A 24,462-nucleotide genomic window follows, 5' to 3' on the forward strand; every position below is an offset into this window, starting at 1 on the left:
TAAAGTGTACATAATTCAAATCATTTAATTGTGCTCCTACAACAAAAAACAAAACACATGTAATTCTAAATGCGTTGCCAACCCCTTGAGATCCTTTTTGTTAAAGTTTACCTTATTTGTTAGGTTTTAAGTGTGTGTGTGCTCTTAAAAAACAACGTTTTATTTCATGCTCTCCAATTTAATTTGTTTCGCATACAGAATCGTAGCATTCCAACATAAAAAGAAATGAAAGAAATACCCAAAATTAAACACATATTACAACTATAATTGTTTAACGCTTGCTTCGCTTTTGTTTTTGTTAATTTGTTCTTTTAAATGAGCCAGAGCCTTTCATTAGTTCGCACAAGTATTATACACGCCCTCCTCCCCCCCATGCCCCTCCCTAACCGTTCTGCATCCAGAGTTCCTTGCACCGAATTACTTTTGAATGTAATGTGAACAATTTGTACAGCAAACTCAACTCAACACAAAACTAAACAATGAAATATTAAGTGCAAAAACTGCTTTAAAAATGCAACAAAATGTTTTTAACAAATTCTAACTAAAGTAAATATATTATTATATGAATTTTTTGTTTGTTTATTGTCTTAAAGTAAATAGAATGTTATTTAAAAGTTATAAAAAAAAAAATATCTGATGCGTCAATGTTTTGTTTGTGGTTTGTTGCGGGGTCACTGCAGCTATATTGTTAATGCCAAAAATAATTTCAGCAGCAACAATAAAATAGTCAAACTACGTGAATGAAAGAACAATAAATGTTCCAATACATATAATACACAATAAAGCAACATTTCTTTAATATGTATGTATAAATTATAAAACATTTAAATTCATGAATTAATAAAATTACATAAAATGATGTTGAATAGTAAATTTAAAAGCAGGCATACTTAATGGGGCTTTGCATATGGAATAGGGTTGTGTTGTTCCATTTGGAGTATTGAAGTAAGCGAGTGAACTTATTCATTAAAGAATCTATTGCATAATTTAAACGACTAATTACTCGACTACCAAATTAATTAGTTAATCAAATTGAACTCTTCGATCTTTGTCTAACAAGCTTTCAATTCAAATTCTCTATATTACATTTTGCTTGCTCCTTTTTTTTATGACTAAACATTTTTGGCATAGCTGCCGCCCAAGTTTACCATTTGACTTTCGTAAATTTATGCAATTATGCCAAAGTTTTTAATGAGTTTTAAATGAAGTTAACAATTTTGCTAACGGCTGGCGGTTAGCGGCTGTAAACTACACTAGACGGCGAAACAGCAAAACGCTCTGTAACTTTTTGTGTATCAACAGTCAAAACTTTGTTGCCAATTGTTTGCCTCTTTAGCGCTTTGTAACTTGTCGCTTTAATTATTACTTGTTTACAAATATTTATGTTTTTGCAGCTTGACAGCTCTTTAGATTTGCTAATATTTATAGCGTTTATAAAAATGGGCTGACAAGAAGATACTAAAATACACATTTTAAAGCGAAAGCAAGAGTAAGAAATATTTTATTGAATTGAATAATTAAACTAAACTATACAATAAAGTTATTCTTCAAATAATAACATTTTATGATTTAAATACAAGCTTGCACAGTGGTACGCACAGTTGTCAACTGCAATTTCGGCTGCAGTCATCCTCATCGTATGACCAAAGCAGCGACGCTCTCGTTCAATTGCAGCAGAACGATCGACGCGAGCAGCGCTGCTCTCGGCAGCGAGCACGTGAGCTGATTACATGCACAAGCATGTCGCTCACGCTCTATTTCTCTCTCTGAGAGTGGCTTGCGCTCTCACCTTCTATTCTTGCACTTGCAGGTCAGTAGTTTATGGACTTTTGACGATTAAACAAGCAGTGAATAATAATAAATAATTCCAGCAGCAACTTTCGGGTGAGTTTTTGTTTACCTTGCCTCATTATTCATTATTTAATAGATCAGTCAGGCCAACAGTTAAGCTCAAAAAAGCTAAGGCAGCTTATTAAAAATTCTAAAAATATTAAAAAGTTTCTGTCTACTACTACTACTACTAATCTTCTTACTAATCTGATTTTCTTGCATTTTATTTCAGTGCTCAGTCCAAAGGAATCAAATATCAAGAGCTCGAAGGCAAGCTGGCTTTAAGCAAGTGTAATAATCAAAACAATCAAGTGAATAAGTGAAAATTTAGTCAATGTAGTTAAAGCTGGCGCCACCCACGAGACAACGCTATGCGCAATGATAACTTGAGTTAGCCGCAACCAACAACGCTCAAGCATCCTTCTCTCTTTTGTGCTCATGTTTGTCTAGGCGAGAGAGAACTCATTTCGAGTTGTTTGTCTGGCTGTGGCATCATTATGGGATTTAGCAAGCATGTGCAGGGCTTAGGCGACAAAAGCAGGTGAGTTTGCAATGTTTTTATGTGACGAATATGAAATACACTTTTTCACAAATGAGAAGCTTTGCATGCAACTTTTATGCAGTGTCAAAGTTTCTTTTAAAATAAGCTTTAGTTTTTTAGCTTACTCGTAAACAAAATTTGTCATAGTTTGCAAGCAGCGCTCGAGCTGCTTGAGAAAAGTTCAGGGCCATGGTCAATGCGGCTGTCGCACACTTGGCAGGTACTTTTGGGAGCACTTGCCACTTGCCGCTCGTAATGCATTCGTTTGCGCTCAATTTATGCGACGGCAGCTTTGGGTGTGTGTCTGTGTGTGTTCGCCTTTTTAAAAACTTTATCTTAGCACTCAAGCAAGCAGCTGGCGTATTTCCAACATGAGCTCAAACGAGCTGCCATGCTTGCCTGCCTGGCTGCCTTGCTGCCTGGCTGCTGCTTCCGGTTCCCCAGGGTAAAACTGAGAGGCGGCGCGCAGGTTCGTTGCGTGCGACCACAAAATCCGTGTGATTAAAGTACGCGCGTAAAAGGTTTGTTAATATGGATTTGCAAAACGTTTGAATGTGAATTTTAATGAGCAGGTGCGGCAGCAGCCACATAAAAGGCCACAATCAGCTTACATTGCTTGATTACATGCTTGTGTGCATATGTTAATGATGGACGCGTGCAATTTGTAGGCCGCCTAGACCAACCAACCACCCCAACCATCCCACAGGCTCATTATTAATGTTACATTGTGGCCACAACTAAATCAACTAATTAGCTCATTTGACATAAAAATTTAATGCACAGGCGCCTGAGCTGAGCTGAGCTGAGCTTCTGATCTGTGTTTGGACATTAATGAGATTTTTGCTCTGAATTGTAAATTCAAGCACTGGGGCTGCAAGCTGTGTGGCTAACACTTGCAACCAGACGTGTCAAGCGCTTGCCACAGTTGGTCAGCTGCGGCTCGTTCGTGCGCAAAAAAGCTGAAGCCACAGGCATATCAGGCATATCCCATAGGTTAAGCCAATAGTTTGTCAGAGCCAGTTTATATCAGTGGGACTTTGAGGGCAGCAGCAGCAATGGGCAGCGGCTTAACTAAATAAATCACGATAAAGCCAAAACGGCTACAGTGTGGAGCTTTTATATATGGCTAATACTTATTTTAGAAACTTTCTGTGCTAGTTTATTAAACATGCAACAAATTGACGCTGAAGCTGATGCCAACAGTTTGATTGAGCTGCTTGGCTATTTATCCTGCTGTTAGTTAAGCTGCAAAATATACTCTCTCTGTGTGTGTGTGCCTCAGGCGGCGGACGCATAAATAGATAATTTGAGACATTGCCACAAACAAACAAACAGCAAGCTGGACAGACGTACAAACGAGCAAACAAAAGGAATTTTGCTAAGCTTGCTGCTTTTATGCTGCATAAGCAGTAAGCTCTATGTGTATCTGTCTGTGTCTCTGTGCGTGTGTGTGTGTGTGTGCGTGTAATGGCTGCCCAGAGCAACGATGTCTAACGATAGCCGCTTTGTGGAGTCTGCTTCTAATTGTAGTTTGATTTTCATGCGTATCGAATGAACCTAAACTTTGAACGTCGAACGAACGAACGAGCGAGCGCAAAGTGGAAAGAAGAGAAACTATGACAATTGTTAGGCCGTGTGCGCCTTGCCCTTTGTCCATTCAAACTCATGAAATTTAATAGCGAGCGCTGTAGAACGTGCTTCAATACCGAAAAGCGTTTTTGTTTCGCCCCAGCACAGAGCTACTAATTGCGACCCTTTTTTGCTTATCTGTCAGCCTAGGCTAGGCCATAAAAAAGTTTGCTGCAGACATGACCTTATTTGTATACAAAACTCGATGCCCCGAACACTGCTTAGAGTTTGTTCAACATGCTCTAACGACTGCGATTGCATTTTGCCTGTTGCCTGTTTAACATAAATAATTTGATTGCAACCTATGTACGCGCGCTAAAGTGCCTGCCAGCATAAGTATATAGCTATACATGTATATTAACTCATCTATAGTTTATGCTTGCGCGTGTGTATGCAAATTTGAGTGACTGTAGCGTGGCAGCTTCATGCATAAATCACGTGCAAAGTGAATTTGATGCAGCAGCAGCAGCCAACAGCAGTGGCAGCAGCAAGGTCGATATGCCACTTTGTACACTCGATGTATTGACGCCTGACTGCTCGCACTCTATCATTAAATGTATTAAATAAAAATCGTAGCGTAGGCAACAAAAATTAAGTATACGCCGAAGTGGGCTGGGGCTGGCGCTCGATGCTGCGCGGCAATGCGGAAACGGAAGTTGCCAAGAGCGAAACTGAATTCATTGTGCCATTTTCCATTTTTGTTGGCAGCATCCGACGCTAAATAAAATTTCAATAGCTTAATATAAATTGCAAATTACATTAAACAGATTATGCCTCGCTGCAGGCGCTTTCACTCTTCCTCTCTCTCTTGCGCACTCTCTCGCTTTTGGCCTTGCCAGCTGACTGTCTTCACAAGTGCTGTTAATTATTTGTCACTTAAGCGCCTGACATGTACCTACAGCCAATAGCTGTAGAAACAAGAGAGCAGTGCGCACATTAATAAAACATTTGAATTCCATAAATTATGCACATAAATACATTTTTAAATGTGAAATCCTTGTGTGTATGCTTTAAGCTCAACGTAAATGCTTTAATAGCAGCCATTGGCATATTTATATGCTTAAGTTTTATTTATTGTTTTTGTTGCTGCTGTTGTTTGCATTGCGCCTACAACAACAAATAAACCTTTACCTTTTTCTTTTTTTTTTTTTTTGCTTTGCTTTGGTCTGCCGTTAGCTAGTTAAAGCAAGCGTGCATTGCCTCTTGGGAATCCTTTTTTTTTATTACATAGGCATTTATTATACACATGTGTGGGTGTCTGTCTGTGCGTGTCTGTGTAACTGTTTGAAATATGTCACCACTCAGTCGCTTGCTATTGGGGTTCGATTGCCTTTTGATGACGCGCATAGGCATTGTATCCTTTTTTTTCTCTGCTTCTACTTTTCTGCTCGTGCTGCAAAGTATGCTACGTTTATCAGTCGTCGCAACTCGCATGTAAGATAATATTTCAGAACTCGTTTTATATAGCTCCAATATTAGCAGTGCTTTGATTTTTTAGCCTTTGCTGTATTGCATTGATTTATTTTTATTTCTGGTATTTGTATGCGGTCCTATTTGGGGTTCGTCCTGCTAATTCAACAATCAAGCCGCTCATTGTGCCTTTGCCTCTCTCAAATTTTATTTATGTTCTGTTTTGTTGTCTTTGGCGACAAGTTTTTGCCCAGTTTTTGTTTCACTTTTTAAACAGTTGGTGTCTGTTGCGGTCCCCTTGGTATCAAGCGTTTTATTTATTTATTTATTTATGTTTTGAAAAAGGACCGCTGCCGGCAAGCATAAAAATCTTTTACAAGTTTTCTTGCCAGCTACTTATTAATGTGCAACTCAACTCTTTAGGCATTGTTTTTCACAAGAAAAGAGAAAAAAGCAAAATGCTTGGACAGCCAAAAATTAAGATAAATTTCTCACGCTCAGTGCTTAATTTATATTTTGCTGTACAAAATGCTCGGGCAACTTTCATGAGCAGCAACGTTAGCCTTGAGCCTCAAGCACGCGCTGTCAACTAATGCAATTAACTCAATTGTCATTTTGGCAGTCAGCTTTTGGGTGGGCGGTGGGTGGCTGGTGGCCGGTCGCTTCGCATTTGATGAAGTTGTAAACGCAGCAAAGTTTCTTTATTTTTTTTGTTGTTGTCAACTTTGCAGCAAATTGGCAACTGGCACGCAAAAAGTGCCAACAAAGTTAAATTCCTTTCTGTTTTTTTTGAAGCTTAAATTAATATTGATGGCTGCTGACAAATCAGCGCACAAAAGTACAGACAAAATTCAATATCTTTTGTTATTGTTGCGGCTGCAGCATATTTTAATTGAATTTTCAATTACGGCGTAATTAACTAATTTACATGCCAGACGATAAGTACATATAAATTATTTTTGCAAATGGCGCTTTTCTGCTTAATCGCATTAGCAAACGGCTTCAATTGGACGCTGTGCAAATAATTATAATTATTATTATAATAATAATAATGTTATGCTTGTAGTTGATGGCAGCTTTAATAAACAAGCCAAATGTTTGTTAATTTGAATTATTTACAATAAATGTTGTAAAATAGTTAAAGCTGCTTGTATAGCAATGTGCTTAGTTTAAAAAGCAAAATGCAGCTTAGACTAACTAGCATATACACTTTAGCAGCGAATATTTGTGTGTTTTATGACTTGCAGTTAGTTAGAGCTTTACGTAGAGAGCTTAGCTGACTATGCTATACACTTTAGAGCTTATAAAATTCCAGAGTCAAAGCAAATTTATGCAAATCTTCTTTGATCTAACGAAGTGAAGTATTTCCTCTACTGTTTTTATGCATTTTTTATAATCTCTTTTATATCCTTTGGCCGTAATAAAGAGTACAGAAGCAAAGCATAACGAAAAAAACGTGCAGCAGCTGCTGCATATTTGCTTTCTCTCTCTATCTCCATTTTATTCTAAAATCACATAAATATTCAAGTGCAGCATATGCACATATATACATACATAACTGTAGTATGCGTGTGCTCGTGTGTGCAGAACACATGCAACATTTTAGCTGCCGCTGCCTTTTGGCTGGTCGCTCTTGCACGCTCGTGTGCCATTTATCAAATGTCGTTTTTGACATTGCGCACATCCTGCGGAAAATTAAGACACTGGCTATGGCTACGGCACGCTTTCTCGGCAAATTCAACTGTTCATTTTTTATGCACGCGCTGCCAGTGAAAATATGTTTGAGTTATGCACACAAAAAAAAGCAGAAGAAAATAAAAGTAATATTTATTTGCAAAAGTCCAGCGCGCTGTACGCTGGACAATTGAAACGCAGGTGAAGCACTCAGCTTATATGGAGTGTATGTGCCACAAGTAGCAATTACAGTTGTGGTAAGAGTCACAACAGTTAAGGCATTTGCTGAATTGCGGTACAAATGTTAATGAGCCCAGCTCGCCTTTGTGTGTCGCGTTCTCTCGCTCTCTGCCTCACCTGCTGTGCATTTATTCGCTGCGCTCCAATGCATTTCAATTACGGCATATTTAAGGCCCAACGCCGTAGCCTACGCCGCTGTGGGCCCATTCATCAGTGTGCCTGTGTGTGTGTGGTTCAGGCTGGGGCAATAATCGACCATCAATAATGGCACATGCAGCATGCAAGCAGCTCAAAGTTAATCAGTGACCACAAGCTGCTGCAGCTGCGCACCCATTGCAATGGGGACAATGTGGGTTAAAGCGCAAAAAAAAAAACAAGCAAGCAAGCAAGCGCTTGCAATATCAGCATGTCCAAGCTCTGCCTCTTGGCTGCCTTTTAAAACGGCACACAATGAGCCTCTGACTTGACACACAAAAGTGTCCTTAGGGCTGACCGCGTATCGCTGGCTTTGATTACTTGCTGTGTGCCATGCGTTTGGTTTCAAGCTTAAAATTCTCTTCTCTTTTGCGTTTCATTTTCGCTTTTGACGCAGCTCATTTCCGCTGCCTGTTGAGAGGCAACTCTGCATATTTTTACATGCGCCATGGCGCTTAAATTACTTTGCAGCTAAGGCGCTTACAAAATACACAGAACTTGCTATGACAACTGTGAGGCTACAAGTTCAAGCTAAGCTGCGCTAAAGCTGCAATCAATTTATAAAATGAAAAAGCGCAGACTGCGTTTAAAGACAGTTGATAAAAATAGACGCTTTAATTAGAAGCAGCAGTTGAAACTGAGCGCCTGTAAGTATGCAACGCAAAATTAGAGCTAAGGTTAAAAGTAAGTGCAGCGTGGTGGCTGCTGCAACGGATAGCTGCAAGCATTATATAGAAACAGCTATGTAATTTTAGAGCCAACTGTATGTAGCAGCTGCCAAAACTAAACAAATGCTTGAGTAGCGAGAGCTGGCGCTGGCAGCTGGCAGCTGGCAATTGGAGCCTGGGCACTTGGCTTTAGCTTTAGCTTTGGCGTTGTGTTTTATTGGCATTGGCATGCAGTGCGTTGAGTTGAGTTGCTGTTGAAATTTAATTTACACCTTTGCACGTACACAAGCAGCACTTAATACAAACACACACGCACACACACACACATGTGTATGTGTAGCGCTAGCCATTTGTCGTTGATGATGGGCCTGGGCAATCAGGCTACAGCTGCTTCCAGTAAAAACCCCTGCAACCACAGCCGGAGCAGCAGCAGCAGCAGTGGCTGTGTGGCAGCGGTCGCAGCAGCGCATAAAAAGTTTTCTTTTGCAATTTAGCTTGTTGCCTGTTGCCCATATTTGTTGCTGCTGTAATTGGCGTTGTTGTACTACAACGCGTTGAACGTGGCTTGAGCTGTCGGCTACTGTGGTTTATATTTGACTTTTACTCTGCTCGTTTTTGCGGTGCCGCTAATGCACGTGTTGTCCAAACCCCATTCGCTTACAAAACCGCAGCCCCAGCCCCAGCCCCAGCCTTAGCCCAGCCCAGCTCAACATCAACAACTTCTTTACGCACATTATGCTGCGTCCCCCTCAGGCGGTGTTTATCTTGCTGTTCACACCTGCAAAACTTCTCGCGCGCGCAAGTTTTTGTCTGTTTTATATGGCAGTTTGTCTGCCCCAATCCCGCTCCATTCCTCTCTCTCTGCTCAACAAAACGCCTGCGATGCCTTTACAAATTCGTGCAAATTGAATTTATTGAGGCGTGCGTGTGCGCAGTTGATGACTTTGGTTGCAAAATTGGCTTCGAGGTATTTTCGTTTACGCGGCAATAAGCAATTCTTTGTGCGCCCCTCACCCCCTCACACCCAACACGCCTCTTGAACTCAATGCTCCAACGTTTGGCCATTAGGCAACAGTTGCAGCTGTTCGGCTGCCTGCATTAGCTTAATTTGCTGTCCAGCTGATGCTGCTCGACAATCAGAAATTATATATACACAACTTGTTACGCACACAACGAACGAAAAAAAGTTATGCTAAGAAATTTATATGAAATGTTACTGTAAGCGCAGCAGAGCAAGGACGCTGCCAACAGCTTGCATTGAATTTGATGCACACACAAAAAAAAAAGAAAATACAAAAAGATATATAAACGCGATTTGCTGCAACAGCGACAGCAACAGCAACAGAATAGGGCAGGCGCAGGAAGGAAGTCATCTCTTATAGTGCTGGCTTAGAGTTTTGCGATTTTCTTTTACAGCAGCAACAGCAGCAGCAGCAGCAGCTCGAGCTGCTTTGCAAAAGTTCTTAGAGAACTTGCAAGAAGCGCTGGCCTTGTGACTTTTTGTTGCAGCTTTGCAAGACAGAGAGACAGGCGAACTGTTAGACAAGCGGGTGGCAGGCGAACTTGTTAAAGTGCAAAATTCTGATTAACATAATCCCTGGCAGCGGCGGGCGTGCGACAGCTGCAGCTAAAAATCTGTCAAAGGTTAGTTAAGCATTTTAACGAGCGTCAAATGAATTGTAAGCACTTGTCTCTCTTAAAGCAAACACACAAAATGTCTAAACTTTTTGCCACTGGCCCCAAAAAAGAAAACCAAATTTAATTTCCTGCTACACTTACACACCCACGCATACATACACACACACACACACACACACAAAATACGTTTACAGCCAGCAAGTGTAATACATAACGAGACGTGTAATGAAGTTTTGCGCTCAATCAAGTTTAATAAGAATTAAGCCTGCAGCATAAGAAAGAAAGTAAGAAAGCAAGGCAGGCAAGCACAAAGTGTTTTTTGCATGCGGCGCATGTTAACAGCGTGTCACCAAATGTCGCTCGAGTGGGCGCCCGAAAGCCACCCACCCACCCCCACAGTTCAGCTCATAAAGAAAAACCCGCTCCTAAATGTCCGCTCAGTCGGGCAGGTGTACGATATAATAAGTACTTCCGCTGCAAAAAGTTATGGTCGGAAATATTTGTAATTAGACAACAATTTAAAATATTTCATAAATTTATATATGTAAGCAAAATGTGCGTCCAGTAGCTGTGCGCTTATGACAGTTTGTATACTGACTTTAATCAAATTCTAGTTAAAATGAAAATTAATAGTTGACAGAATTCAAAATTCAAAGTTATTGTCACATCTAATTACTTGACAATTAAACTCTTTGGTCTGTTGACAAAGCTACAATTTAATTTATAGCTAAAGCTTCATAAATTATTAAACTATACTTTACTTTACTATTAAATTAAATGTGAGCAATGCTGCTTCAATCATATTGTCTGAACTAATTACTTGACAATTAAACTCTTTTGCCTGTTGCTGCAGCTACAATTGAATTTACATTTAAAAATTTAAACAACTTTACTTTATTTTATGCTTTTACTTGCTGTTAACTGCTAACTGCACTCAAGCAGCGAGCTGTAAAATTTGAGCTAAGCACTCGGCCTGCAGTTGAGCTCAGAGAAGCGGCGGCAACTTACTCAAAGCAACAGCCCCCGAAACAAAATTTAGGTGAGTGCCTGCAGTGCTCGTTGCGCTCAGTGAGTGAGATTCAAGGTCGTTCTGTGACACATTTCCTCGGCTCGAACAGAGTTACTCGGCTTACATTGGCTGCTGAGCAAAGCTCCGAGCTCGTGGGTGCGGTTGAGTGAGCTTTACATTGAGTTTGAGCTTTGTTGGCTTTTGCTTGGCTGAGCGTAAGTCTCTATTCTGTTTTGCTTGGGTGGGGCTACGGCGACGGCAAAGGCAATGCTCACAAGCATTTTGTCTGCTGCTTAATGTCATTGTGTGCGTGTGTGTGTGTGTTTTATTTTGTTTGATAATTTTTTGTATGCTAGAGCTGCTGCTGTTGTAAGGCTTTTGCATAGTAGGCTCAGCTCTATGCTATTTGGTTTTTTGGCATAGTCATACGCCCCATAGGCTCGTATGGGCGCCCACACTGTTATCAATTTACTGTAAATGGTGGCAGCACATGAAAAACATTTTTCATCAACATGAATTTCCTGTCAGAGCGCTTGCTTTGTTTTTTCCCAATTTTTTTTTCGCAAGGCTTTTCAAACTTTTGGCTGTCTTTATTATACTTATTATCGCTTTATACTTGGGCTGTATTTTAAATTGAGCAATGCTTTGTTTACTTTATGTATATGTATTTTTTTTTTTTGGTCGCTCGTTCTTACTTTTTGATGATGCTATGCAATCTTTTTTGTTCAGCAGCTGTCAATTTGGTTCTCTTTGGGGTAGGCTCTTAAGCAAAATGATGGCAATTGATTGGATTACAGCTTACACCTGTTTAGCTTATTATCGGCTGAAAAAGAAAAGGCATACGCGTCAAGCTGAGTTCAATCTAATCAGCATTGGCAGCCCGTCAGCTACGTGAGGACTTAGCTAACGATACTTGCAGCTCAGCAGCTCACTTTAAAATTCAACACTTTTTCACTTCCATGCAATGGCTTTCAATTATTGGCTTTTAGTACTGCACTAATTGCTGGCAACAAGAGCCATCGACTTGTTCTCTGCTAGCTTCACTTAATTTTTATTGTTTTTCTTTTCGGTTTGGCCTAATTGTTTGGGCTTTGTTATTGATTGTTATGTTAAACAAAACAATTTGCTAGAAATCTTTCTCCAACGCTCGCATTCGCACTCGCACTCGCACTCTCGCTCTTGGCTTTTTCGTTTTGGCTTGTTTAATATGAAAACTTGTTAAATTGAAAATTGTGTGCCAAGGCATAGGCAAGTTTTATGCACTTTGCCATATACTGACAACATGTTCAACATGAGAGCCCCAGAGCCAGAAAATGCAGTCAAAGTTGGCCCTCAACTTGAGCCTCAACGAGTAAGTAGCGCTGGCAGTTTTTGTGTATACTTGAATGCCAGCACTATATATATATAGAGAGAGAAAGAGACAGAGCGAGTACGTACCTATATAATCTTTATTGTATTATTTTAATTTAGAAAACTAAGTTTGCAGCCAGCAGCAACAGCAAGAACAGCAACAGCAGCAGCAGCAGTTTAAGGACTCTAAAGTTGAAAGCAAGTTTTAGTTACTGCGATGCTTGGCTCTGGCTACAGATTGTAGTTTGTATTCAATCAAAAGTTTCAATTTTGTTGTGCCTCTGCTGCTGCTCTCTCTAAAATGTTAGTGGAGTTTTTCGGGGAGTCGTATCACAGCTTTGGGCCCCCAAGTATGCGTAGCATTGCCTTAATGACGTTGCTATTGGTTGACCGGCCAGGTTGGTCCTTGCGGCCCTTGTGGCTAGTATCAACTTTAATTTGCAAAACTATGCAAAAGGGTCTCAGTGCCCTTTTTTTTTTTTGTTCTGTTATTTTGCCCAGAATTTAATTTGTTTTTAATGCTCAGGCAGACACACTTGCAAACTCTTTGCATAGCACTTCAAGTGCTGCTGGCTGCGTGGTCGGCAATATAAAGTTAAATACTTAAACAAGCAGCACTCAATGTCGAAAAATTGAAATTAAACAAGCAAGATAATAATACGTAAAATCAAACAAATTGAATTGTATAAACAATTTAAGGTAATAAACTGCTGAATGTGTTTCACTTGATGGCTACAGCGCGTATAAAATCAATGGAATTAAAATTCGACACAAGCGAAAATATTATATACGCGGCGATAAATGTGCATTTTGGGCGTGGGCGTGGGCGTGTCGCACAGTGCACAGTGCACAGTGGTGCGGATTAGCATAATTGAAAATATACACAAGTCATAAAAATAAATTATGTTTTGCAATGTTTTTGCAATAAAATTTTGTTTTTAGCGCAATGAAAATTTCAGCTATAATACGTTTTAAAAACATGCATTTAATTTTGAAAAGAGGAGATGAACTAAATCAAAATTGATTGATTCTAACTAACAATTAAATTGTTAAATTCGAAATGCTTTAATAAACATTTAGTCCCTGGAGCTATGAAGCAAACCCTTAAACTGACTGCTAAATTTACTAAAACTTGTGTAAAGCAATTACCTGCCCATCTACAGCGCCTCGAGCGCTACCACCACTGCGTATACGTATTTTAATACGCACTGTCTTTGCTTGATTTGCACCCACTGTACGTTCTGTCGTTCTGGCATTGTTTGCGAAATGGAAAACACATAAATCTCTGAGCACAATCAACGACTCAGTTTATAAAGCCAAAACTTCAATTGTTGATTGCCGCGTATTAAAAACAATTAAACGTCTGTTGAGCCGCGTGTATATGGCGACAGCTGTGGCTCAACCAGCATGCAATTGAAATATATTTTCAACTAAATGAAAATTGTTTATAAATAAAGGCGCGTTCAAGTGAACTATTTATAACATTTTGACAGGTGCGCATTAATTAGGCGCTTGCTGACATATGGTCTTATTTTTATTATAGCTACATTTATGTGCATTTGAGTGTGAAAAATATTTATGCACTACACATATTTATAAACATTTAATTGCGCACTAAGCTGCTTTAAAAATTAATTTATTTTTAATTGCTGCACAAACAACAACAATGCTGAAATATTTTTATTGTTAAATGAAATTTATAGAAATATATTCGGTCGTTTGTGTTCAAAGTACAGGCACAAATATTTTCAAATGCCAAACATACAGTTGCAATGGCTTTTGCTGGCCTTGTTTGGCCTTCTTTAAGCTACAATAAGTGCTTTCTAATTAGCTCAAGTAAACAATGGCAAATGCAATTGCATTTTGTTGCCTGCGGGTGCAGCTTAAAACTTGTTGGCAACTAATAAATACGACCTTTGACTGTATTTAGCTGCCGCTACTGGGAAACTTGCTGCTGCTGCTGTTGCTACTGCCTGCCTGCCTGCCAATTGGCATTCATACTTAATGAGCTGGCATGAGCTCTCTAGCATGAACGGCAACAGCCAAAGCAACATCATTAGCTCTCATTTATATGTGTGTGGGTGGGTGTGTGGGTGTGTATATGCCCGAATATTTGTATAACTCCATTAGCAGCTGCAGCATCAGCAGCAACAACAACATGCTGTTCACTATTTTAAGCGAAAATCTCAGGTAACTACATAAGCACAACGGGGCGTATGAACAATGTGTTGAAACAATTGAAAAGCGCACGGCTTTTTAAGTAGCTGTTAAACAGCACTTGCACTTGCCGTTGCTTTTGCTGAGCTTAGCGACAATTGCAGCTGCAATTAAACGTAATTGCAGCTAAGCGACCAACCTTACGACCCCTTCACACAGCGTATCTGGCTGAGAGCTGAGAGCCGAGAGTGCTGAGAGCTCATTAACTTTAATGCGCATACTTTGAGTGCAATTAATTCTGTGCAAGCGCCCAAAATATGCAATAAAAATAGTTGCCAGAGCGCCCAAAAATATTTATATTTATATGCGCGCAGCGAGTCTGTTAGACAGTCCAAAGCGAGCGCTTCACTCATTGCTGTTTATGGGGCAGGCAGGCAACTTAGAGAGCTCTTCTGCGTGTCATGTCGACGGCTAAGTACACAAGCCGTGAATTGTAGCTGCTCTTCAAGTATATTTATTGCCACAACAATTTCTTTAGCAAGCGGGGTATGCAGCAAATGCGAATGGGTTTGGCAGGCTGAAAGTTTGTGAGAAAGTTCGTGGCAACTCATAAAATATCAAAGTGTAGCGCCAAATTAGCTTATTAATCAATCTGGTAATTAGAATTGGTGGCTGCTGCAATCCGATTACAATTTGGCTAAGCTAATAAAAACCTTGAGAATTATTCGATATGCTGCTGAATTAAAGAATCTTAAGCCAGCTGCTTTACTTAAGTGAGGTTTAGTTAACCTTTCGAATGCAAAACTAAAGTCCATTATTTATTTTCTCTTCAACATCGCCCTGTACTTTTGCCATTATTAACACACAAATGTTTTTATTCTCGTACCTTCCTCAATTCGAATTCAATTTCGTTTTCTTTTCAATCTGTCCTTTCCTTTTACGTATCTCATCAGTTAAGCGTCGCTTTTATTGCGCATCCCCAATTTGTATTGTCTTCAATTGTCTTATGCAATTGCACGTAAGAGCATTTAATGTGCAGTGCCATAATGCATTTATAATATGCAATAAAATACATTTACTGTGGCTTATATGCTGCTTTTTTTCTCAGCTTCTTCTTCTCTCGTATACGTCTTGCACTTTGAAGCAGTTTGCACGTCGCCTGCTTATTGAAAATAACTTTGCTGCGAGCAACTTTTTTTGCTTTTTATATATTTTTTTTGGCCTGTTGCGGCAGCAAGCTGTAAAATACAGAGGAATAAAATAAAACTTGCCAACGCGCGCCCACTGGGCGTATGGGTAAACTTTTGGGAAGCTTCACATTGAAGCTGTGGAGCAGCCGCAGCAACAGCTCAAGCCCCAAGTGCAGTAATTTCGTGCACAAATGCGCATTTTATTACTCGATACTCAGGTGCTGGCTGCTGCTGGTTGCTGGTTGCTGCTGCTGCTGCTGTTGTGGCAGTTGCTACAGCATCTCCTGTTGCTTGACGCGTGTCCTGTGCGTTGGTTCAACATTGCGTCAGAGCTTTCAGGCTGCCAGCTCTCTAAGTATTTGCTTATTTACACTTTGCTGCCGCAGCAGCAGCTGGAGCAGAGTCAGTGTTGACACAAACTAATACAAATACGCTAAGGATTCGTTGTAGCATAAGCCATTGTCAGAGACGCGCATGTTTGCACTGTCTGTGTGTGCTTGGAGCTGAGTGGCAGGCACTCCTGGTTGACTGCCTGCCTGCCTGGCTGCCTGATGGTTGATGGCTGAGTAAAATAAACTGATTGCGTGCTGCTGATTGACACTGCGATTGTGGCAGCGAGCGTCTGCGTCTGCGTCTGCAACGTGCCACACACAATTGCAGCAAATCAAAATGCAATCATTGACATTGGATCTCAATAAGCCAAGGCGATAATTTGCTGCCCAGACTATAAAGTTTAAAGCACGCGCAGCAGTTAAGCTAAAATTTATAACGCATACGCCGCGTTGACCTACAGCTTTAATAGCGCTACCTTTCTATATCGCTGTGTGCCAGCGACCTTTTTAAAAATCCATTTTCGTTTTTATTGTGCACATTTCGTACTGCCATTTGGTCCCCAATGATTTGTTTGCTAGCCGAGCATATTTCTGCATTATTTGACAGGGATTCAAGCAGAAAACTTGGCCTGCTACTAAAATTGCTAAATAGCAGTCCCAGCCAGCCCCAGCAGCAACATAAATAAGCATGGCATTTGCGTTGCGAGAATATAAATTGCCCCAACCGTATCCGAAACTGAAACTGAGTCACTAGTCATCGTCATCGTCGTGGCCAATAATAACTGCAAAATATTTATGTATACGTATAGCATGTTGTGTATGCTTTAAAAACAAAGCTCAGCTGCGTACGTTTCTTTTTTAAATACATTACGTATACGTAATGTAATGCAATGCAGCGCACGAGCAACAAGCAGCAGCAGCAGCAGCATGTAGAGAGAGAAAATATGAGAAAACAGCAATGGAGCACATGTGTTGCTGCCGCAGACTGTTGCAGCCGGATGAAAGTACAGGCTAAGTATGCAGCAGCAGCAACAGCAACAAGCTCCCCATTGATTTAACACGAACTATGCGGCAGCTTGTGCTTGCAACTTTAAATGCAGTTAGCAGCAGCAGCAGCAAGAAATTTAATACACTAAATTACTATGAAACTTAAGCTAGCTGCAGACAGTTGAGACGCAATGAAAGAAAACGCATTAAAATCGATTAAGCTGCAATTAGAAATCTAGTCGAGTGTTTTAGCAATTTTCCTAATTACAAATCATGCTTAAAGTTTGTAGCAATTTCCAATGCTATTCATGACTAAATCTGACTCAAAGCGAAAACGCAAAATTTAATCAAGATGAATGCGTGTAATTTGTGTGTGTGCGCGCCACGGATGTCAAATCTAATTTTGTTATTTATCATTTGGTTAACTTGTTGTTGCTTTCGCTGCTGCTGCGTGAAGTTGGCTTCATTTTTAATGAGTCAATTTGAATTTGACAAGGCAAAAGTTGGCTTGCCACGCCCACAATGACTTACACTTTGTCATTGGCAGCCGTTATGGCCGTTGACAAATTAGCGCTACATCCGTTGAATCCATCAGCAGCACAGCAAGCAAACAACAGACAACTGAAGAGAGTCGCTCGACTCCACGTCTGTCTAATTTCGATAATGAAATTCGGAAGTGGCTTATAATTTTCATTATTTGCAACAAAAGCTACAGAGACACGCGCGTTAGGCAACAAATGAAAACCGTTAACTCATTGTAATGTAATTGCCTGGGGCTATTATTAGCGCCTGTTTAGCATGACTGTCGACTCTCGAAGCTTTTTGATTAAGCATACGCATTGCAAATTGGCATTGAAATTTGTTTGCGTTAACGTTCATAAATTTTATGTAGCAAGCAAAGCTTAAGCAACGCATTGCCAAATGCTAAGCTAAGCATCATGTGTGTGTGTGTGTGTGTGTGTGTGTGTTTATGTTTGTTGGCAGCCTTTTGTTAATTACAAAGCCGAATTAATTGCGTGTAACTCGAGCGATTAGACTTGCTGACCACGCCGCTCACACCCCAAGCACCAAATGGCGCTCATCAGCAGCGCAGGCTGACAATAAAAGAAATGTTAAGCCCAGCAAGCCAGCGAGCGACTACTCATAATGAATAGAAATGTGCTATAAACAACAAATTCAAGCGTGCGCAGACAAAACTGTTGGGGCGTAGACAGAGCGAGGGCGACAAAAAAAAAGGACAACTTTGCATTTTAACTATGTCGATGTCGTTGTCTGTGTGCTGGCATTTGGCTCATTTGCACTTGAGCATCAAATGTAAGCTGTCCAGGAGGCTGCTGCTGCTCGTCAGTGTAGTAAGCTGCGTTTATGGCCTGCCAACGTGCACACGTGCGTTGCCTCTCAAAATGGCGTCAGGCAATAAACTTGTGTGTCTGAATTTATTTAAATGGCGCAGCAACTAAATGGAGAAAGTTTAAGTTGCCGTTGCCGTTAGCTTAAAGTTTAGTCTACTGTGTGTAGGGCTTGCTCTGCTATTATTATTGATTGGCCATAAATATTTAATTAGCACAAACGAACAATAAGATCTTGTCTCTATGCTCAAACAATAGCAAATCGCTTGGGTATGCATAAACTGCTGCTAGCACTATACCTACATTTCTTGTTTATGCCTTTTGCATTGTCATTGGCCATGAATAATGGCTATGGCAATCAACTGCAGTGCTTAAGCCGAGTTTTGTCAACGAGCTACTGTTTACAACTTGTCACAGCCATTGGTCGGGTAATCACTCAATTAAGCTGCCACTTGTCAATGCACAAAAACCAGCAGCAGCTTCACAACTCTGCAGTTTTTATCAAAAAAATGCTCACAGAGTTTGTGCATGATATAAATAAAATAAATTTCGCAAGCGAGAAGCGTGCGCAAGATCTATAGAGTGACAGACACATGCACAACCGCACATTTGTTTATTTGCAATTTACTTGCTGGCTGCATTTTGTTTTTGAAATCGCCAAACGTCAACTTGTTGTGTTTGCTTTGCCACAGCCACGCCCATGCCGACGCCCACGCCCATTTGCAAAAAGTCATAGAGTAAACAAAGTTTTGCCTTGCTCTGCACTCTACACTGCTATAAATTATGTTCACCAACTGCAATCAAAACAAAACTCTGCGCAGTTGTTGTGTCTGCCTTTATTTTTATTCCGTCTGTCCTTTTTTTTAACTTTATTTTTTTTTTTTTTGCTGCACTTAAAGTGCCGCAGCAGCAACAAAATATTGTTGCATACTTGAAAGTCAATTCATTCAAAAACAAACGCAATAAAAACAATTGCAAAATAAACAGACAGTGCAGCAAAGCATTTTGGAGTTTGTGTGCGTGTGTAGGCAAAAGTTAAATGAATTTTTGCTTGCTTTATATGGGCGCACGCGTCGTATGAGTTATGTTGCAGAGCTGAAACCTCAGTAAGTTTTTCAATTAGGCAGACACATCATAAACAGATGGCAAACGCAGCTCTGTTGACTTTGCTGCATGAATGTCAAACTGTATGTTAGTACAATTTATATTGAAATAAATCAAATAAACTATAAAAGTTAATGCATAAAAGGTAAAGCAAAATGGTGAGCCAATAAATAAATATCAATAAATATTTATAAGCTGTGCTTGCATTTAAGCAACTAAAAATGTTATTAAATTTGTATCCTTGGTATTGATTTTTATACATAAATTTCATAGGCGCCAGCATGTTAAGTAAAAACGAGAAATTATTGAATTTACTGTTAATTGCAAATGCTGGATCTGGGTCTGGGTCTGGGACTGGGACTGGGCAACAAATGTTTGGCCTGGGCGCGCAAGTGCGCAACGAAAAATTAATAAATTCTCTGTGCTTTTTTTTATTTCCTTTGTGCGTGGAGCAGCAGCGCGCCTGGCAACATCTGATTACATCTGCTTTGGCAGGAACAAAGCTGGCGCGCTTAGCTGTTTCGGCAGCTCCAAACAAGCAGCAACCCGCACGAAAAACATAACTGTGAGCTACATTTTATGTAGCTTAGTGCGTCGTCGTCGTCGCTGTCGGTCGTCTACAACATTTTCCATGGCTGTCATTTTGATATTACACGGCTTGTAAGCTTGGCTGGTTGGCTGGTTGGTTGGTTGGTCGAGCGTTTTGCCACTCGAGTCAGTTGAACGTTTTTATTTTATTATGCTGCCTGCATATTGCCACACCCACAACTAACACGCCCTGTTTTATCTGTGTGCTCATAAAAATAAAGCGCTGCGCATTCTTTCACGCCATTTGCAGTTGCGCTGATAACAGAGCGAGAGCGAGAGGGCCACGTTTTTTTTTATATGCTGCCAGCTGTCTATATAGAGCCAGTGAATAGTAGAGTTCAAAGGTCAGAAACGCAAATGCCTTTTGTTTTGCTCGAACGCCTGCCACAATCTAATATCAGCTGGACATGCCGCTCCCAATGCGTCATTATCAAGTGCAAATAATAAATCATGACGAGCTCTGCGCACATTAAGCAGCAAACGGCACAAATGGGGGGCACAGCCAGGAAGAAGCATTGTCTTTGATATCTTTAGCTATTTATATGGTACATATGTGTGTGTGTTTGTGTTTATTTGTGCGTGTGTTTGTGTGTGGCATAATTAATCACAATTTGTGTACATTTTGTGGCAATTAATAATTTTATATTGTAGTTCGCTCAAAGTTATAAAGTTATAATCAAGTTTTAAATGCCAAACACGCAGCAGCTTCCAGGCATGTCAAGTGCCTAATTAGAGTTTATAATTAAATAAGCATTAGCTGCTTTAGATAATGCAAACTGGCCATAAACTAGTTAAACTTTTGTCAGCTTAGCTTTGCAACTTTGACGTGCACGCGTCTCTGTCTCACGCACTCGATCGATATTATGTCTGTGTTTGCTCTTAATGCTGATTAACGATTTCGTCTCGGCGTGCATAACTTTTATTAAAGTAAAGTGTCTTCTTATCATTTAGTCTACGTCTCAAGCAGAGACAGAGCTACCTTTTAGATAGCTGTCAGCAGTGACACCACGGAAATGCTCGACAAAGTTTATTAATTAATTTTGTTGATTTTGTCACGTGCTCGTAATTTCAACAGAATCTAACAAACCCGAAAAACCAAAGCCATGACTAACAGTTGCTAAAAGCATGGCCAGTGATTTTACCAACAAACACACACACACACACACACACCCACACACACATACATATGTAAGTTGGCACAAGTGCGCCACGGGTGGCAAGAAGGCCAAAGGTTCAGCGGTCAGCCTGCAACAGTAACAGAAACAGCAGCATCCATTAGTCAAATGGCTTTAAGAAATGATTTCATGTTTGTTGTTGTTGCCTCAAGAGCTGGGGCAGCCTCCAGCCCAGCAGCTCAGGTGTCAATTTAGCTGAGGCCAGCAGTCATAGCAGCAGCAGCAGCAGGATTCTATTATGTTAACGATGTTGCTGACGATTATTGTTATTAGATTTCATATTGCTGTTGTTGTTGTCGCTGCTATTGTTGTTCATTGCAAAAGTCAATTAAATGCTGTTGTGGCAACAATTTCATCATAATTGGTTAACTTGCAACATATTTTTGCGTCATTTTTGGCAACACGGACTTTCTATAAGGCGTACACTGTACAAAATCAATAATCAATACATTTTATAGTCTGCGGTTTGTTTGAAATTGAATTTAATAGACTGAAGCTTGAAGAGAGCTTGAAGAATCGTTGCTATAAAAGGAACTATATCAATAATAATTGGATATATAGATGCCTCTATATTTATTTCCATAATATTAACTAAATCTAGAACTGTTTGTGTTAGTGTAAATTTTATCTCATGTTTTAATTAGAATCTATTTGCATATTTTCCAAAACGTAATAAGTTTACCACAACAAATACACATAACTATTGATTTGGTTTATAATATTGGCAGACAGCCTGTGGCCTCAGAGCTAATATACTATGCACATCATTAGTGCAGCTGAGGTCTCTTTATGCTCTGTCAATCAGCAGTATTGCAATTGAAATCGCATTTGCTTGCCGCTTGTGCTTTGGGGCAAGCTGTAGCAAATCAACTGCTGCTATTGCTGCTGCTGCTGCTGCTGCTGCTGCTTCTGAGCTGTTATTATAGTTGGCATCACTTGGCCATTGAACTGTGCAAATGTGTGTTTTTAACTAAGCAGCATTGTGTGTGTGTGTGTGTGTGTGCTTGAAGTTAGACATTTTTTGCGGGTTAGGTCGCTTTCGGACTTGCGTGTGTATTAGTATTTGCCACAATTGCTGAAGCAACCACAAAAAAACGAGTGAACGAACAAATAGACAAACAAGCGAAGAAAGAAACTTATGCAGCAGTTGGAGCTAACTTGCTTAGCTTTTCAATTTGCCAAACGCATTGTCGAGTTCAAACACAGCGCACACGCTCTTATCATTTAAACAAACTGCAAAATTATGCTGACGCATTTAAATTGCAATAAAAAGAGGCGACAACTTCTGTGGGTGGTGGCAAGTCAGTCAGTCAGCCAGCCTGCCTCAGTGCTTGAGCTGGTGAGCTATGCGTATGCCAAGCAATTTATGCTTGTCGTGCAGAATGTCAAACATGTCAATCAAAAGCCATTTGCGCGACGTAGCGCGTACCACGGGGCGCATGAAATTGGCTTTTGTCGTTTCGGGTGTAGAGAGCGTCTATTAAATTGCATTTATACCGCATGTTGCACTGCCAATGACAGTGGCAACATCTACTACTACTACTACTAGTAGTACGACTATGCTTTAGGGGAATGCCCCGCACGCCCCCCCGCCCCCTGCCTCTGACATAACACGTTCAATGCATTTGCAATTTCGGCCAACGCCTAGGCGACGGCGTCGGTCCATGTGCGTCTGTCTCTCTGCTAATGCCAATCCGCTTTGTGTGCTTTCGTTAGTTGATGCAATTGACAGATGCCTATGCGTCGCAGTTGATTTGCCATTGTTGCATGCAAATTGTATCAGAAGCCGACGGCTTGCCACGACTTTTGTGAACTTTTGTTTTCATGCCGCACAAATTGAGGCGCATGCCAATTTTTATGAGAGCTTGTGGCACACATTGCTTGACTTGGCTCTGGCTCTGGCTCTGGGTCTGGCTTGCGCCTTTGCCTTTTTCTTTAAGCGCTGTATGCTCTATAAAAATAACATAAAAATTGTAGAAATAACACTTCAATTGAAGCGCATAACATTGAAAAAACAAAATTAAATTTATGTTTGTTTTAGCTATTTCTTGTTATTTATATTCCTTTTTCATTTTTTTTTTTTTGCTTTTTAACAAGAATATTTTGGCTCTCGTTGGGGGCAACTGTTTCGCATTTATTTTAATACTTTGCTTGTTTGATTTGTATTTTGTGGTTGCAAGTTGCGTATGCTGCGGGCGTTTCATGGATTTATTTTACTGCAGAGTAGGGGATTGCTTTTCAAATTTGTGTAAATTGAATTTATTGAAGTCTAATAGTCCCACGTGTAGCGTCTATCAGTTGGGAACGCCCCGGCCAAATGCTGACAGCCGTCAATCTACACACACACACACACTGAACACACACACACAGATGTGTGGAATTGGTTGACTTTTGAAGTAAAAATTGCTCGTCTTGTATGCGTGTGTGTGTGTGTGCTTATCTTTCTGGGGCGTGCTGGGTATTTATAGTCGTCTTAAAGGATTCCGTCGTGTATGTGCTGCAAGGCAATTCCAACGCCCTGACAGTTGAGTTTGACTTCGACTTGGAGACTTCGGACTTGGCATCTTCTTTAACGTATTTCAGTGACGTTGCCGTCTGCCAGGATTTGTGAGCAGCCGTGCGCGTCAAGTGAAGGCAAACAGCACAACAACAAAGCTAACCCTCTTATGTGTGTGCGTATGTGTGTGTGTGTCTTTGTGTGTGTGTGTGTTGACAGGCAAGGTGGCGGCGGCGGCACAACCACAGCGGTAAAAACGTCGACAACTTCATTACGCATAATTTAGATTCTGTGGCATTTGAGGCTGTAATTTTAATTGGAATTTACTTTAGCAAGCTTTTAACGAAGCCTGTTGTTAAAAGTTTTTTGCCGCGCTTTCCGCTTGTTGCCAGTCCAATTTGCCATGCATTTAATGGCTTAGACAGCTGCTGCTTTATTTGCTCGCTAATAATTTTTGCAAAAACACAAATGACAGCGCCAACAATTTAACACACTACACTCCCCATATAGCGAATTAACATTGCTAACAGCGTATGTAAATGTAACCCAATTACATGACCAAGCGCTGTTAACTGTTAACAGAGGCAGCGCACACAGACAACAGACAGACGAATGCGTTGAGTTGAGTGAGCGTGAGAATGAGCGTGAGTGAGAGTGTAAGCTGCTTTGAGTGCAACATGCGCGCTGCTCTGAGCGTAGCGTCGACGACTCTCAGCATAGTCATTGTGTTGGCGTCGGTGGCGTTGGCGTTGGCAGCGCTGTCGACGTCGACGTTGTTCTGGCTAGTGCGACGACAATACGAGGAAACAGAACTCAATTTTCGTTTGATACTGTGCACAGTTCTGAGCGCGACTAACGCGCTGTCGGGCTTCGTGCGGCGCTCATACAAATTTGGCAGT

This window comes from Drosophila busckii, chromosome 3R (genome assembly GCF_011750605.1).
Source record: "Drosophila busckii strain San Diego stock center, stock number 13000-0081.31 chromosome 3R, ASM1175060v1, whole genome shotgun sequence".
NCBI lineage: Eukaryota > Metazoa > Arthropoda > Insecta > Diptera > Drosophilidae > Drosophila > Drosophila busckii.